Source organism: Salvelinus namaycush, chromosome 12 (genome assembly GCF_016432855.1).
Source record: "Salvelinus namaycush isolate Seneca chromosome 12, SaNama_1.0, whole genome shotgun sequence".
NCBI lineage: Eukaryota > Metazoa > Chordata > Actinopteri > Salmoniformes > Salmonidae > Salvelinus > Salvelinus namaycush.
The window spans coordinates 42,556,784-42,575,276 of NC_052318.1; the positions used below are offsets into that span (position 1 = coordinate 42,556,784).

The 18,493-nt window shown below is 42.0% G+C and overlaps 1 protein-coding gene across 2 annotated transcripts in view; it reads right to left on the reverse strand.

The window, feature by feature from the left end:
- Positions 1 to 18,025, reverse strand: part of LOC120057262 (kelch-like protein 13) — a 102,782-nt gene extending 84,757 nt beyond the window's left edge. For both annotated transcript variants that reach the window (XM_039005813.1, XM_039005812.1), the window contains exon 1: positions 17,951 to 18,025. The gene's annotated coding sequence lies outside the window, so the exon portion shown is untranslated. The remainder of the gene's footprint in view (positions 1 to 17,950) is intronic.
- Positions 18,026 to 18,493: the final 468 nt, after the last annotated feature.

The window sequence follows — 18,493 nt, forward strand, 5'->3', positions numbered from 1 at the left end:
CAGCATTGTGTCGAGGCACAGATCTGGGGAAGGGTACCAAAACATTTATGCAGCATTGAAGGTCCCCAAGACAAGTCAGGATATAGGCAAAGATGAACGGAGCAAAGTAGAGAGATCCTTGATGAAAACCTGCTCCAGAGCGCTCAGGTGCTCAGACTGGGGCGAAGGTTCACCTTCCAACAGGACAATGACCCTAAGCACACAGCCAAGACAACGCAGAAGTTGCTTTGGGACAGGTCTCAATGTCCTTGAGTGGCACAGCCAGAGCCCGGACTTGAACCCGATCTGACATCTCTTGAGACCTGAAAATAGCTGTGCAGCAACGCTCCCCATCTAACCCGACAAAGCTTGAGAGGATCTGCAGAGAATTAGAGAAATTCCCCAAATACAGGTGTGCCAAGCTTGTAGCGTCATACCCAAGAGGCTGTAATCGCTGCCAAAGGTGCTTCAACAAATCTCTGAGTAAAGGGTCTGAATACTAAAGTAAATGTAAAATTTCATTTCACATTTTTTATAAATTTGCAAAAATGTATAAAAAACTGTTTTTCCTTTGTCATTATTGGGTATTGTGTTGATGCGGAAAAAACAATTTAATCGATTTTAAAATAAGGCTGTAATGTAACAAAATGTGGAAAAAGTCAAGGGGTCTGAATACTTTCCGAAGGCACTGTATATGGCACATTTAATAGTTAGGCTATTGATTATAGAGCTAATTAAGTTGGTTTCCTCGCTCTCAATTAGGCTAAGGCAAGGGCTGTTTCCTCATCTCTGCTGCCTCCCACGCATTGTTCTCAATCCCAATATGCTGGTTAATTTTCCTATTATGCACATACCAACATAGGGAAAGGTGCCAATTCTACGGCGCACGGAAGATTATGTTTCAGAACCACGGACAACGACGATATCCAACACAGGAGAAAGATCATTTGTTATAAAATATTAGATTTATTATTGTTGCACCATTATTTTTACATAATATAACCATATGCAATTTCACTATCACGTGTCTAAGAGTGATGGACTGTGCCACCCCCACGGCCTCCCCAATGGATTAGTCCACTGAGACAGACGCGAATCAGACAGGTGTCTTACACACCATGAAAATGTTTTGCGACTGCTCGACTAAAGAAATCTCGGTCGGCCAACAGCCTATCGACCAAAAAATTGACTAGTCAACTTAATGGGGTCAGCCCTAACCTACACCTGAAGAAAAAAAATTTATGCTCATGTTAATTGAATATTAGGGATAAGTCACCATTGGCCTCACGGTGAAATCCCTGAGTGGTTTCCTTAATCTCCGGCAACTGAGTTAGGAAGAAAGCCTGTATCTTTGTAGTGACTGGGTGTATTGATACACCATCCAAAGTGTAATTAATAACTTAATAATGCTCAAAGAGATATTCAATGTCTGCTTCTTTTTTACCACCCATCTACCAATAGGTGCCTTTCTTTGCAAGGCATTGGAAAACCTCCCTGGTCTTTGTGGTTGAATCTGTGTTTGAATTTCACTGCTCGACTGAGGGACCTTATAGATAATTGTATGTGTGGGGTGAGTAGTCATTCAAAAACCATGCAACTTATGTGACTTGTTAAGCAAATGTTTACTCCTGAACGTATGCTTGCCATAACAACGGGGTTGAATACTTACAGTCTGACTACACTGCTCGCGTTGCATGCGCGTTGCAAAATAAATGTAGAAATCTATATTATTCAATTAATGCTCACGCGCCAACGAGCGTCTGCGTTGCCAAGGGCTAAAATAGAAGTCAGTTCTATTTGTGACGCAGATCGCACTGCAAGTCCTGCCTCTCCCATATCCTCATTGGTTTATAAAAGCAGATACCCACGTGCCATCTCCTCATTGGTTATACCCACGTGGTTGACTGAAAGATGAACGAGGTCGGTGGCGGTAATGCACCTAATGTTTTGCCAATCGCAATATAAAGTCAAGAGAAGAAAAAGCCTGGAAGGAGGAGAAATTACTAGAAATTATTCGGTTGACCGTTCTGTGTGTAGAATAATTGGCGGAGTAGAGGACCTTGTGCATTTCAGGTAAAATAACAACTCAATGTTTATATCCCAAGACAAATTAGCTAGCAACAGCAAACTATCTAAATAAAGCAAATTAGCTAGCAAGTGCAAGCTAGCTAGCTAAATTGCCATAAATGTTTAAAACTTTTCGACCCGTCCCCAAATTAATATAATTGGTTCAGAGTTTGTTTTGATATTTTAACCTGTGTGTCGTGATCGCGTTTGGTGTGGGGGGACAAAATACATTTATGCACGATGGCGCATGCACGCAGCCGGTTTGGGTTCCATGTTACTGACTCAAGATATTTCAGCTTTTAATTTTTTATTAATTTGTTAACATTTCTAAAAACATAATTACACTTTGACATTATGGGGTAGTGTGGGTATGACAGTGACACAAAATCTAAATTGAATCAATTTTAAATTCAGGCTGTAACAACAAAATTGTCAAGGTGGTGAATACTTTCTTTAGGCACTGTAACTGTCACTAACGTAATAATAAAAAACGGATTGGCGTAGAATAAAACTGGTATGGATACAACCACAAACTGGATTAAAGGAAAACTTTAAAGTTAAACTCCACCCAAGAACTATATTTTGGCATATTGTTTCATTAGTCCATTGTTGATATAGCCTACAGGTTGACCCTTTAATCGGAATGGCCGATAACTTAGTGCCGATTTTAACAATAACAATTGGTAATCAGCATTTTTGGACACCGATTATGGCTGATTACATTGCACTCCATGAGGAGACTGCGTGGCAGGCTGACTAACTGTTACGCAAGTGCAGGAAGGAGTCAAGGTAAGTTGCTAGCTAGCATTAAACTTATCTTGTAAAAAACAATCAATCTTAACATAATCACTAGTTAACTACACATGGTTGATGATATTACTAGTTTATCTAGCTTGTCCTGCGTTGCATATAATCGATGCGGAACGGTTCCGTATTTCACTGAAACAATAAACGTTTTGTTTTCGAAATGATAGTTTCCGGATTTGACCATATTGATGACCTAAGGCTCGTATTTCTGTGTGTTTATTATATTATAATTAAGTCTATGATTAGATATTTGATAGAGCAGTCTGACTGAGTGGTGGTAGGCAACAGCAGGCTCGTAAGCATTCATTCAAACAGCACTTTACTGCATTTGCCAGCAGCTCTTCGCTGTGCTTCAAGCATTGCGCTGTTTATGACTTCAGGCCTATCAACTCCCAAGATTAGGCTGGCAATACTATAGTGCCTATAAGAACATCCAATAGTCAAAAGTATATGAAATACAAATGGTATAGAGAAATAGTCCTATAAATTCCTATAATAACTACAACCTAAAACTACTTACCTGGGAATATTGAAGACTCATGTTAAAAGGAACCACCAACTTTCATATGTTCTCATGTTCTGAGCAAGGAACTTAAACGTTAGATTTCTTACATGGCACATATTGCACTTTTACTTTCTTCTCCAACACTTCGTTTTTGCATTATTTAAACCAAATTGAACATGTTTCATTATTTATTTGAGGCTAAATTGATTTTATTGATGTATTATATTAAGTTAAAATAAGTGTTCATTCAGTATTGTTGTAATTGTCATTATTACAAATATATATAAATAAAAATCGGCTGATTAATCGGTATCAGCTTTTTTTGGTCCTCCAATAATTGGTATCGGCGTTGAAAAATCATAAAATCGGTCGACCTCTAATATAGTACCAAAATGTTTTGCATGTCAGCCATCAAGTTTTACAGATGTAACAAATACACAAATCCGGCCCATATGCTGCATTTTGTTTATTATTATTCCAAAGATGGAAGTGGGCTTAATGGGTACGCTTACCCGATATTAAGACGACAATACATCATCAATACATCATACATAGTATAGACTACATAACCCGCGTCGCCTATACGAATAGCCTAAAGAAAGTTTGTGAAGTGTTTGGAACATGAAAGACAGGTTCAGTCCTATCCCACTTCTCCAAGCAAAAGCAGAAGCTCAGGACAGCGAGATTGCAAACTGGAAATGGCCAATCTACACTCTACTTTAACAGTTGTCACAGTGTACGCCCCTTGCCAACACTGACTGACTCCAATCCAAACCCTGTTCCCCTGTTTAGTTTCAAAGTCATAAAAGCCACAGGCTAGCTACTCCGCTCCTGCAGTGCATTTGTTTCAAAACATAAAAATAGTCTATCGAAAGTCTACATTTAAGACTTTGTTTCATTTTATTTCACCTTTATCTATCCTAGTTAATCTCATTAGAAAATATCTTCAATAAGAGAGATATGGTCAATCGTCAATACAACACTTGAGGATGAAATGCCTGACAATGAATACAAACATTTCTCCACCAGGCCAGGTTAACAGAGCTCAGCTCTGCCTCGCTTGCTTCCTCTCTTTTTCCATTTATTAGCGGCGTGAGCATATGGCCTTTCTATTAATATTTCAGACTCATATTTTGGGGCGTTGTCTGCCATCTGTCCTCCCTGCACCCCACTGTTCAGCATGGTCATGATTACAGTGGATATCAGATGGGGTGATAATTGCAGCACAGCCTGTGTGAGTAGAGTTCACAGCCCACAGAACCACACCAGGGGACTACACACAGACAGTGGGACATATGAAGAGAGGAGAATGAAAGTGAAGCGCTAGTAACTAGCACTAATAATACAGCTGCTAGTCTGCTACCTATATACTAAAGGTGACAACACCTGTGGCCACTCCTAGCTGATTTTAGGTGAGCAAAATAGCATTCAAATTGTACAATTATGTAGCTACACTGACTAGCCTGATGACTTTAAAGGCCTAGTGCAGTCAAAATGTGCTTTTTTCCCTGTGATTTATATCAAATTGTATAGGACCAGGACGATACCAGTATTGCAATATTTTTTTCATGGCAAAAATGAAAATTCCAAGCAGACCAAACTCTATGATCCTTTAAAAACCTGCTGTATGTAAAATATTGTGTGCTATATCTTGGAAAACAAATACATGTGACTCTAGAGGACAACATGATGTTTGTTTCCAACATGAGGACTGTTTTCCTAAAGAAATCAAATCTGCTTTGTGTATTGTTTCCTCCCTATGATACTAAGGAGTATCCCGATACTGGTATCGTCCTGGACCTAATTGTACAACAGCTGATGAAACTAACACTGTAAAAGTGTGAAAAATGGGATCAGTGACATCTCCTGATAGTTGTTGGTTGAAAATATATTTTAAAATCAGCAGGTTTGCATGGGTGGGAGTGTCGGCTTTCGATGGTGACATCACCATGCAGCAAATTTGTTAATAGACCAATAACAAAGAGTTCTAAGCCTCTGCCAATAACAGCTAGTTTTCAGTTGTTTTCCCCTCCCCACTCAGACCACTCCCAGACAGTCCAAGCTAAATTCTTGATTGAGAAAGTATTGCTAAAAAGCTATTTTTGGCCATTCTTTTAGCCCATTTTAATGGAAATATTTTACAGTAACGTACTTACAGTGCATTCAGAACGTAATCAGACCCCTTGACTTTTTCCACATTTTGTTACGTTACAGCCTTATTCAAAAATGTATGAAACCCCCCCCCATCAATCTACACACAATAACCCATAATGACAAAGCAAAAACAGGTTAAGATTTTATATAAAAAGGGAAATACATTTACATAAGTATTCAGACCCTTTCCTCAGTACTTTGTTGAAGCACCTTTGGCATAGATTACAGCCTCGAGTCTTCTTGGGTATGACACTACAAGCTTGGCACACCTGTATTTGGGGAGTTTCTCCCATTCTTCTCTGCAGATCCTATCGAGCTCTGTCAGGTTGCATGGGGAGCATTGCTGCACAGCTATTTTCAGGTCTTTCCAGAGATGTTCAATCGTGTTCAAGTCCAGGCTCTGGCTGGACCACTCAAGGACATTCAGAGACTTGTCCCGAAGCCACTCCTGCATTGTCTTGGCTGTGTGCTTAGGGTTGTTGTCCTGTTGGAAGGTGAACCTTTGTCCCATTCTGAGGCTCTGGAGCAGGTTTTCATTTTGGATCTCTCTGTACTTTGCTCCGTTCATCTTTGCCTCGATCCTGACTAGACTCCATGACGCTGAAAAGTGGCTTCCGTCTGGCCACTCTACCACAAAGGTCTGATTGGTGGAGTGCTGCAGAGATGGTTGTCCTTCTGGAAGGTTCTCCCATCTCCACAGAGGAACTCTGTCAGAGAGACCATCAGGTTCTTGGTCATCTCCTTGACCAAGGCCCTTCTCCCCCGATTGCTAAGTTTGGCCAGGCGGTCAGCTCTAGGAAGAGTCTTGGTGGTTCCAAACTTCTTCCATTTAAGAATGATGGAGGCCACTGTGTCCGAACCTTCAATGCTGCAGAAATGTTTTGGTACCCTTCCCCAGATCTGTGCCCCGACACAATCCTGTCTCTGAGCTCTACGGACAATTCCTTTGACCTCATGGCATGGTTTTTGCTCTGACAGGCACTGTCAACCGTGGGACCTTTATATACATAGGTGTGTGCCTTTTATTTAATCTATTTTAGAATAAGGCTGTAACGTAACAAAAGCCAAGGGGTCTGAACACTTTCCGAATGCACTGTAATTGTTTCCCATAAATGATTTAATATTTATATAAAACAGCTGCATTTGGGTATTCAATGATTTACATAACTCTTCTTACTACTAGTCAGGAGTATATCAAAGTAGGCACTGTCATATCCGCAGTGAAACAGGGCTGGGTCATGACTTTACTCTAGTCTACCCTAAATGCAACTGATTGGAAAAGACTCGGGACTCTATTCGCCTAAATAAAATATTCAAGCATGACTGAAAGTTAATTCTCTGGCATCTTGCAAAGAAAATGAAATGCCTCCTGATCTTGAAAGTTTCCATCTGAGGACATGCATAGAAGTAAGGCTAAGACAGGAAAGGAAAACCTTGTAACACTAAACTACTAGGCCATCAATGGAACAAAGTAAACAAGGTTCAACCAAGACAAAAAAAATAAAAAATCCAAGCAGTGGCCCTCTTTAAAACATGGCCTTCAGTATCCTAAAAACATAGTCACTAACGGCACATTACTTGTTATTTGTAGCAGGTAAGTGCCAAGGGCCCTTTGTTTAACTGTGAACACTATGTAGCCTATTTCCTCCAGTCACACAAGACAGTAGTCCCGAAAAAACATCCAATATGGCAAACAGAGGGGGAAAAAATATTAAGTATGGTTAGCCTTTAACCTGCCCCAGTATCTGTGCATTAGAGATGTTGACTATGACGTGTCTTTCTCTAACACCCTCGGCCCGGTTTCTCAATAGAAATGGAACTTAGACTCACAAGTGTTTAGGATGCATCTTTCCTACAACAGCCAGGATGTAACACGTGTTTAACAAAACACTATACAGGGAGAACGGTCGCTAAGTGCGTTGTTGGAGCAAGTGTCCATACTGATAAGATCCAAAGAAAGAAAGCGCTGCTCTCGGATCAGCATTCTCCACTCAAATCTTTACTTAACATTATAATTCATTCACAATACTGATGACGGATTAGCTCTTAGAAAGATATGACCATCTAAATCAGCAAATATTGAGGCGACTTATTCCCAAAAAATAAGAATTGCTAAATCACCGATTTAGGCTACACATCATGAAATGTATTGAGACAAATTGCAGTATTAAAATATAACTTGATTGAACATGAAACGTATTTCAATATGATTGAAATAGGCCTATAGCCTACTGTTTATATTTTAATGTAGTCACCTTTGTTCTGAAGTTATCGATGGTCACAAAGAGACGAATAAACCATGTGATTCTATGTTTAGCGGGGATCTTCTGTGTATAAAGTGACGTGAGAGAGAAACAAAAGCATCTAACGATGGATGCTATTTGGAGGTGTACCTGTGGATGTATTTCAAGGCCTACCTTCAAACTCAGTGCCTCTTTGCTTGACATCATGGGAAAATCTAAAGAAATCAGCCAAAACCTCAGAAAAGAAATTGTAGACCTCCACAAGTCTGGTTCATCCTTGGGAGCAATTTCCAAATGCCTGAAGGTACCATGTTCATCTGTACAAACAATAGCACGCAAGTATAAACACCATAGGACCACGCAGCCGTCATACAGCTCAGGAAGGAGACACGTTCTGTCTCCTAGAGATGAACGTACTTTGGTGCAAAAACTGCAAATCAATCCCAGAACAACAGCAAAGGACCTTGTGAAGATGCTGGAGGAAACAGGTACAAAAGTATCTATATCCACAATAAAAGGAGTCCTATATCGACATAACCTGAAAGGCCGCTCAGCAAGGAAGAAGCCACTGCTCCAAAACTGCCATAAAAAAGCCAGACTACGGTTTGCAACAGCACATGGGAACAAAGACAGTACTTTTTGGAGAAATGTCCTCTGGTCTGATGAAACAAAAATAGAACCATAATGACCATTTGACCATAATGACCATCGTTATGTTTGGAGGAAAAAGGGGGAGGCTTGCAAGCCGAAGAACACCATCCCAACTGTGAAGCACGGGGGTGGCAGCATCATGTTGTGGGGGTGCTTTGCTGCAGGAGGGACTGGTGCACTTCACAAAATAGATGGCATCACGAGGAAAGAAAATTATGTGGATATATTGAAGCAACATCTCCAGACATCAGTCAGGAAGATAAAGCTTGGTCGCAAACTTCCAAAGTTGTGGCAAAATGGCTTTAGGAAAAACAAAGTCAAGGTATTGTAGTGGCCATCACAAAGCTCTGACCTCAATCCCATAGAAAATTTGTGGGCAGAACTAAAAAAGAATTTGCGAGCAAGGAGGCCTACAAACTTGACTCAGTTACACCAGCTCTGCCAGGGGGAATGGGCCAAAATTCACCCAACGTATTGTGGGAAGCTTGTGGAAGGCTACCCGAAACATTTGACCCAAGTTAAACAATTTAAAGGCAATGCTACCAAATACTAATTGAGTGCATGTAAACTTCTGAGCCACTGGGTATGTGATGAAAGATATAAAAGCTGAAATAAATCATTCTCTCTACTATTATTGACATTTCACATTCTTAAAATAAAGTGGTGATCCTAACTGACCTAAGACAGGGACTTTTTACTAGGAATTGCGAGAAACTGAGTTTAAATGTATTTGGTTAAGGTGTATGTAAACTTCCGACTTCAACTGTAGCTGTTCAACGAGTGGTCTGTGGCAGGCGTTAGATTGCGAGTGTTTTCAAATGCAACGTTAATAAAGATGGCTTTGGGAAACAGCTCGGAGATATAATTTTGCCCCTACGAAGGTTCTAACGATGAACTTAGTTCTAAGATGTATTTGGGAAACCAGTTAGGGTAAAATGCCTATTGTGCACCTCCAATCACTCACTATAGTAATTACATTTATATTTAGACGGTTTTTTGGAAGGCCATAACAGAAGTAAATGAATATAGTCGCTCAGAAAAACTCTATATTTGGTGAGTAACGATTAACGTATGTATTTTGACATAAGATATTCTGACATTGGGCTCCCGAGTGGGTCAACGGTCTAAGGCACTGCAGCTCAGTGCAAGAAGCGTCACTACGGACCCTGGTTCGATTCCAGGATGTATCACAACCGGCCGTGATTGGGAGTCCCATAGGGCGGCGCACAATTGGCCCAGCGTCGTCCGGGTTTGGCCGGTGTAGGCCGTCAATGTAAATAGAATTTGCTCTTAAAACCTTCTCAATAGGGGGTGCTGTTTTCACTTTGTAAAAATTTCGTTCCCAAATTAAACTGCCTTGTACTCAATTCTTGCTCGTACAATATGAATATTATTATTACTATTGGATAGAAAACACTCTCTAGTTTCTAAAACCGTTTGAATTATATCTGTGAGTAAAACAGAACTCAAGTTGGAGCAAACTTCCTGTGAGGAAGTGAGAAATCTGAAATAAGGCAGGCTGTTCTGGGGTCAGTTTATTAATTTGCATGTCTTCTATTGGTCGAGATGCACTGCATACGCCTTCCCCTAGATGTCAGCAAATAGGGAGAATTGGAATGGAGTTGCTAGGCAGATCTGAGGCCATATAAAGGGTCTTGGAACGTGGGGTGCAGTCTTTTCAACATTCGCCATGACGCAAGACAGACCTCAGGATGGCGTTCTGGAAAGCTCCCGTTATAGGCCTTAGATATATCTGGCTCTGATTTTATTCGATATAGGTGTTAAAGACATCATAATGTTGTTATTTTAAACCAAGTTATATCAGTTTATATCAGTATATTGCGATTTTCGGATATTTCTTTGTGCTGCGTTATAGTGAGTTGGGCACGTCTTCGCCACATGGCTAATTTTTACTGCTAATTCCAAAGTTGAAGGCGACAATCTACAACCGAGCAACGATTCCTCTGGACAAAGGACAACTTGCCCAAGATTCTGATGGGAGCTCATCAAAAAGTAAGAAGTATTTATGATGTTAATTCGTTGTTCTGTTGAAAAATGTGAAACTACTATTCCGCCGGTGCGGTCTCGCTTTAACGCACGCTGTATGTCGTAGTAACGTTAATTTTAAAAATCTAACACAGCGGTTGCATTAAGAACTAATGTATCTTTCATTTGCTGTCCAACCTGTATTTTTTAGTAAAGTTTATGATTAGTTACTGATTAGATTAGGTGCCTCTCCCAAGATTTCTCCCGACATTTTGTTTGCATTTTGGCTACTATTCATATTGTATAACCACGATTTGTGCCGCTAAATATGCACATTTTCGAACAAACTCTATATGTATTGTGTAATATGATGTTATAGGACTGTCATCTGAAGAAGTTTGAGAAGGTTAGTGAAAAAATTAATATCTTTTGCTGGTTTATTCGTTATCGCTATTGTTGGCTTGAATCAATGCTGTTGTGTGGTTGGCTATTGTAGTAAGCTAATATAATGCTATATTGTGTTTTCGCTGTAAAACACTTAAAAAATCTGAAATATTGGCTGGATTCACAAGATCTTTGTCTTTCATTTGCTGTACGCTGTGTATTTTTCATAAATGTTTTATGATGAGTATTTAGGTAATTCACGTTGGTCTCTGTAGTTATTCTAGTTGCTTTGGTGAGAGTTGTGATGGTGGCTGCAATGTAAAACTATGATTTATACCTGAAATATGCACATTTTTCTAACAAAACATATGCTATACAATAAATATGTTATCAGACTGTCATCTGATGAAGTTGTTTCTTGGTTAGTGACTATTTATATCTTTATTTGGTCGAAATTGTGATAGCTACCTATGCAGGAAAAAAATGGTGGGAAAAAAAGTTGTGTCTTTTGCTATCGTGGTTAGCTAATAGAAATACATAGTGTCTTCCCTGTAAAACATTTTAAAAATCAGAAATGATGGCTGGATTCACAAGATGTGTATCTTTCATCTGGTGTCTTGGACTTGTGATTTAATGATATTTAGATGCTAGTATTTACTTGTGACGCTATGCTAGGCTATGCTAGTCAGCTTTTTTACTGATGAGGGTGCTCCCGGATCCGGGATTGTGATGAAGTAGAAGTTAACTGACTTGCCTAGCTAAATAAAGGTTAACAAAAACAAATAAAATAACACTCCAATTGGTAGTTACAGTCTTGTCCCTTCGGTGCAACTCCCGTACGGACTCGGGAGAGGAGGTCATGTGTCCTCCAAAACACGACCCTGCCAAGCCGCACTGCTCTTGACATTTGAATGTGTCATAGGAAACACCGTACAACTGTGGACCGAAGTCAGCGTGCATGTGCCCGTCCCGCCAAGAGAATCGCTAGAGCGCGATGGGACAAGGACATGCCGGCCGGCCAAACCCTCCCCTAACCCAGACGACGCTGGGTCAATTGTGCGCCGCATAATGGGTCTCCCGGTTGCGTAACAGCCTGGAATCGAACCCGGGTCTGTAGTGCCGTCTCAAGCACTGCATTGCCTTAGACCGCTGCGCCCCACTCGGGAGGATTTGTAATTCAACGGCCCAGACGTGAGACGTATGTGGCAGGGACTCCAGACAATCACATATTAGAAAAGGGAAAACCAGCCACGTAGTGGACACCGACATCTTGCTCCCAGACAAGCTAAAAATCTTCTTCGCCCGCTTTGAGAATAACACAGTGCCACAGACGCGGCCCGTTCCCGAGGATGGGGGCTCTCGCTCTCCTTGGCCGATGTGAGTAAGAAATTTAACCGTGTTAACCCTCGCAGGGCTTATTTATTTACTTATTTATTGCCTTACATCCATTATCCTACCTCATTTGCGCACACTGTATACACATTTTTTCTATTGTATTATTGACTGTATGTTTGTGTATTCCATGTGTAACTCTGTGTTGTTGTTTGTGTTGCACTGCTTTATCTTGGCCAGGTCTCAGTTGTAAATGAGAACTTGTTCTCAACTAGCCTACCTGGTTAAATATATATATACGGCATCTCTAGCCACGTACTCTGAGCATCCGCAGACCAGCTGGCTGGAGTGTTTACGGACATATTCAAACTCTACCTATCCAACTCTGCTATCTCCACATGCTTCAAGATGTCCACCATTGTTCCTGCACCCAAGAAAGCAAAAGGTAACTGAACTAAATGAATATTGCACTCACTTCTGTCTTCATTAAGTTCTTAGCGAGGCTAGTTAAGGATCATATCACCTCCACCTTAACTGATACCCTAGACCCACCAAAAATGGTGCCGGAAGAAATGGCAGCAGTTTTACAAGTGCCCAACCAATTGTGTTATGTGGGTTTTTTCGCGTTATTTGTAACTCATTTTGTACATAATGTTTCTGCAACCGTATCTTATGGCACAAAAGAGCTTCTGGATATCAGGACAGCGATCCCTCACCTCGGATTAGACAAATATTTTTTCTACAACAAGGACGACGCACAAGACATTCTCCAAACACCCCACAGGGCCGACATCCCCGTTATTTGCAAGAGGAAGCGACGCAGGTACAGAGGACAAAGAGCCGGATGCCTGGTCAGGACCCGGAGAAGGCGACTGGGAAAGCTGCCGTTACCATCAATACTACTCGCCAACATGCAATCATTGGACAATAAATTAGACGAGGTACGATCACAAAAATATTCTACCAACGGGACATCAAAAACTGTAATATCCTATGTTTCGCGGAATCGTGGCTGAATAACGACATGGATATTTAGCTAGCGGGATAAACGCTGCACCGGCAAGATAGAAAAGCACACTCCGGTAAGACGAGGGGGGGCGGTCTGTGCATATTTGTAAACAACAGCTGGTGCACAAAATCTAAGGAAGTCTCTAGATTTTGCTCGCCTGAAGTAGAGTATATTGTGATAAATTGCAGGCCACACTACTTGCCAAGAGAGTTTTCAGCTATACTTTCGTGGCTGTTTATTTACCACCACAGACAAATGCTGGCACTAAGACAGCACTCAGTCAGCAGTATGAGGAAATAAGCAAACAGGAACCCACTCACCCAAAGGCGGCGCTCCTAGTGGCCGGAGACTTTTATGCAGGGAAACTTAAATCAGTTCTACCAAATTTCTATCAACATGTTAAATGTGCAAAAAGAGGGGGAAAAATTCTAGATCACCTGTACTCCACACACAGGGGCGCGTACAAAGCTCTCCCTCGCCCTCCATTTGGTAAATCTGACCACAACTCTATCCTCCTGATTCCTGCTTACAAGCAAAAATTAAAGCAGGAAGCACCGTGACTCGGTCTATAAAAAAGTGGTCAGATGAAGCAGATACTAAACTACAGGACTGTTTTGCTATCACAGACTGGAACATGTTCCGGGATTCTTCCGATGGCATTGAGGAGTACACCACATCAGTCACTGGCTTTATCAATAAGTGCATTGAGGATGTCGTCCCCACAGTGACTATACGTACATACTCCAACCAGAAGCCATGGATTACAGGCAACATTCGCACTGAGCTAAAGGGTAGAGCTGCCGCTTTCAAGGTGCGGGACTCTAACCCGGAAGCTTACAAGAAATCCTGCTATGCCCTGCGACGAACCATCAAACTGGCAAAGCGTCAATACAGGGCTAAGATTGAATCATAGTACACTGGCTCCGACGCTCGTCTTATGTGGCAGGGCTTGCAAACTATTACAGACTACAAAGGGAAGCACAGCCGCGAGCTGCCCAGTGACATGAGCCTACCAGACGAGCTAAATCACTTCTATGCTCGCTTCGAGGCAAGCAACACTGAGGCAAGCATTAGAGCATCAGCTGTTCCGGACGACTGTGTGATCACGCTCTCCGTAGCCGACGTGAGTAAGACCTTTAAACAGGTCAACATTCACAAGGCTGCGGTGGCCAGACGGATTACCAGGACGTGTGCTCCGGGCATGTGCTGACCAACTGGCAGGTGTCTTCACTGACATTTTCAACATGTCCTTGATTGAGTCTGTAATACCAACATGTTTCAAGCAGACCACCATAGTCCCTGTGCCCAAGAACACAAAGGCAACCTGCCTAAATGACTACAGACCCGTAGCACTCATGTCCATAGACATGAAGTGCTTTGAAAGGTTGGTAATGGCTCACATCAACACCATTATCCCAGAAACCCTAGACCCACTCCAATTTGCATACCACCCAAACAGATCCACAGATGATGCAATATCTATTGCACTCCACACTGGCCTTTCCGACCTGGACAAAAGGAACACTTACGTGAGAATGCTATTCATTGACTACAGCTCAGCGTTCAACACCATAGTACCCACAAAGCTCATCACTAAGCTAAGGATCCTGGGACTAAACACCTCCCTCTGCAACTGGATCCTGGACTTCCTGACGGGCCGCCTCCAGGTGGTGAGGGTAGGTAGCAACACATCCAACACAGCCACCCCAGACAGACTGTTCGCTCTACTACAGCATGGCAAGCGGTACCGGAGTGCCAAGTCTAGGCCAAAAAGGCATCTCAACAGTTTTTACCCTAATGCCATAAAACTCCTGAACATGTAATCAAATGGCTACCCGGACTATTTGCATTGTGTGCCCCCCCCAACCCCTCTTTTTACTCTGCTGCTACTCTGTTTATCATATATGCATAGTCATTTTAACTATACATTTATGTACGTACATACTACCTCAATTGGGCCGACCAACCAGCGCTCCCGCACATTGGCTAACCGGGCTATCTGCATTGTGTCCCGCCACCAACCACCTGCCAACCCCTCTTTTACACTACTGCTACTCTCTGTTCATCATATATGCATAGTCACTTTAACCATATTTACATACTACCTCAATCAGCCTGACTAACCGGTGTCTGTATGTAGCCTCACTACTTTTATAGCCTTGCTACTGTATATAGCCTGTCTTTTTACTGTTGTTTTATTTCTTTACTTACCTAATTGTTCACCTAACACCTTTTTTGCACTATTGGTTAGAGCCTGTAATTAAGCATTTCACTGTAAGGTCTACCTACACCTGTTGTATTCTGCGCACGTGACAAATAAACTTTGATTTGACTTCAATTTGCATACGGACCCAATAGATCCACAGACAGTGCAATCGCCGTCGCACTGCATACTGCCCGATCCCATCTGGACAAGAGGAATACCTATGTAAGAATGCTGTTCATTGACTACAGCTCAGCCTTCAACACCATATTACCCGCCAAGCTCATCATTAAGCTTGGGCCCTGGGTCTGAACCCCACCCTGTACAACTGGGTCCTGGACTTCCTGATGGGCCACCCTCCAGATTGTGAAGGTAGGAAACACCTCCACTACGCTGATCCTCAACACAGGTGCCCCACAAGGGTCCGTGCTCAGCCCCCTGCTGTACTCCCTGTTCACCCATGACTGCGTGGCCATGCACGCCTCCAACTCAATCATCAAGTTCGCAGATGACAACAGTAGTAGGCCTGATTACCAACAATGAGACAGCCTACAGGTAGGAGGTGAGGGCCCTGGCGGAGTGGTGCCAGGAAAATAACCTCTCCATCAACAACATGAAGGAGCTGATCATGGACTTTAGAAGACAGCAACGGGAGCACACCCTCATCCCAATTGACGGGACCGCAATGGAGAAGGTGAAACGCTTCGAGTTCCTCGGTGGATACATCACTGACAATCAAATGGTCCACCCACACGCCTCTTCAACCTGAGGAGGCTGAATAAATTTGGCTTGGCCCTAAGACCCTCACAAACTTTGACAGATGCACCATAGAGAGCATCCTGTTCGGCTGTATCACTGTCTGGTACCGCACCTGCACCGCCCGCAACCGCAGGGCTCTCCAGAGGGTGGTGCCGTCAGCCCAACGAATCACCGGGGGCACACCGCCTGCCCTCCAGAACACCTACAGCACACGATGTCACAGGAAGGCCAAAAAAATAATCAAAGACATCAACCACCCGAGCCACAGCCTGTTCACACCACTATCATCCAGAAGGCGAGGTCAGTACACGTGCATCAAAGCTAGGACTGAGAGACTGAAAAACAGCTTCTATCTCAAGGCCATCAGACTGTTAAATAGCCATCACTAGCCAGCCTCCACCCAGTACCCTGCCCTGAACTTAGTCAGTCACTAGCCAGCTACCACCCAGTTACTCAACCCTACACCTTAGAGGCTGCTGCCCTATGTACATAAACATGTAATCACTGGTCACTTTAATAATGTTTACATACAGTTTTACTCATTTCATATGTATATACTGTATTCAAAATTGCTCCTAATATTTATGCATTTCTTAATTCCATTATTTTACTTTGAGGTGTGTGAATTGTTAGATATTACTACACTGTTGGAGCTAGGAATAGAAGCATTTCGCTACACCCGAAATAACATCTGCTAAATATGTGCATGTGACCAATAAAAATTTCATTTTGATTTGAATCCCCATGACACCACCTATTTCAGTAAATACATCCACTTCCTGGATGCACCACCTAGACCAACATTAAATTACATACAAATCATTAACATGAGAAGGCCTTCTGACGGATGCTGTACAAACTGTGCATAGCAATTGAGTGGGCCACATTTCAGATGTTCAAGATCATTAACTAAATGTGTCAGTCAATTCCAGAGATGATGAGCAGCGAGGTGTCTAGCTAGACTGTCATCTGAAACTGGAGAAATGAAAGGACAGCGCCCACTCGATATCCTAGTTTCAATTGAATATTGTTATCCACAGCTTGTTTCTCAAATCTCACGCTTCTTCGTGACTGTGTAAATCTCATCATTCTCCATGCTATGCTTCACTGGCGTTCATACTAGCGAACCAAATAGATAACACTAACGAGCTAGCTGCTGTACAGTCCAATGTTAACTCTTAGCTCCTTACTTTAGCCGCAAATGAACCCCATGATTTTTTATTTCACCTTTATTTTAACAGGGAGTTATGACCAAGGTCTCTTTCACAGCTGAGCCCTGTATACACAGGATAGTCATGCATGTAGGACATTTATTGTAAACTTTTGAAATTTAGCAGACTAACGTTAGCTTGCTAATTGTTTAACTACCTAGCAAGCCCACCACTGCTCTGAAAAACGGAGCGTTAGCTAGCTAACATTATAGCTACAGACTGGCTAGCTAGCATTAGCTAGTTACAACAAATATGTATTACCAACATTCATGGTCAAGCAAGTGAAAAGCTTGCTAACGTTCAAATCAAATGTATTCACCACATAACGTTACTTCGTAAACAACAGGTGAAATGTTTACGTTAGGGCAATAAGAAAGACATGTGGAACGTATTTTAACCTAGCTAGCTATATATCGTGGTTTGTTTAAACCCGTTACGCAGTATCAATTTATACCAAATCGCCGGGAGAGATAATTTGATGGAAAGACAACCCAAACCATACAGCATGGCTACCAGTCAACATAGCTAGCTACTTACTTCTCTAGCTAACGTTAGTTAACCATAATTGGCAACTTTGCGTTGCGTTTTATGTTATATTCAACAGCTTACATATAAATACTAAATAAAATACACTCAGCTATTAAATGGCGAAATTCCTACCTGCAACTACGGGATACGTCCTTATTTTTCTTCTTAAACCCTCAAATCCACTCATGGATCTCACTAAGGTCCGCCTCCAGCATAACAAATGAGGGGATTCGATTAATCTGGCCCCGGTAGACGAATTTTGCACCGGCGAAAATGGATTGCATTCGTTTAGGAACCAGGCTGTCTCCCGGGAGTGAGCCAGGTACCAGTTTAAATTAAAACTATACTGAACAAAAGTATAAACGCAACAAATTCAAAGATATTGCTGAGTTAGAGTTCATATAAGGAAATCAGTCAATTGAAATAAATGAATTAGGCTGTGTAAAGCATATGCCCACCCACATGGGAGCCAGGTCCACCCACTGTAGAGCCAGGCCCAGCCAATCAGAATGAGTTTTTCCCCACAAAAGGACTTCATTACACACAGCAATACTAAGGTCCTGGGCTAGTGTGGTTACACGTGGTCTGCGGTTGTGAGTCCGGTTGGACGTACTGCCAAATTCTCTAAAACAACGTTGGAGGCGACATATGGTAGAGAAATGAAAATAAAATTCT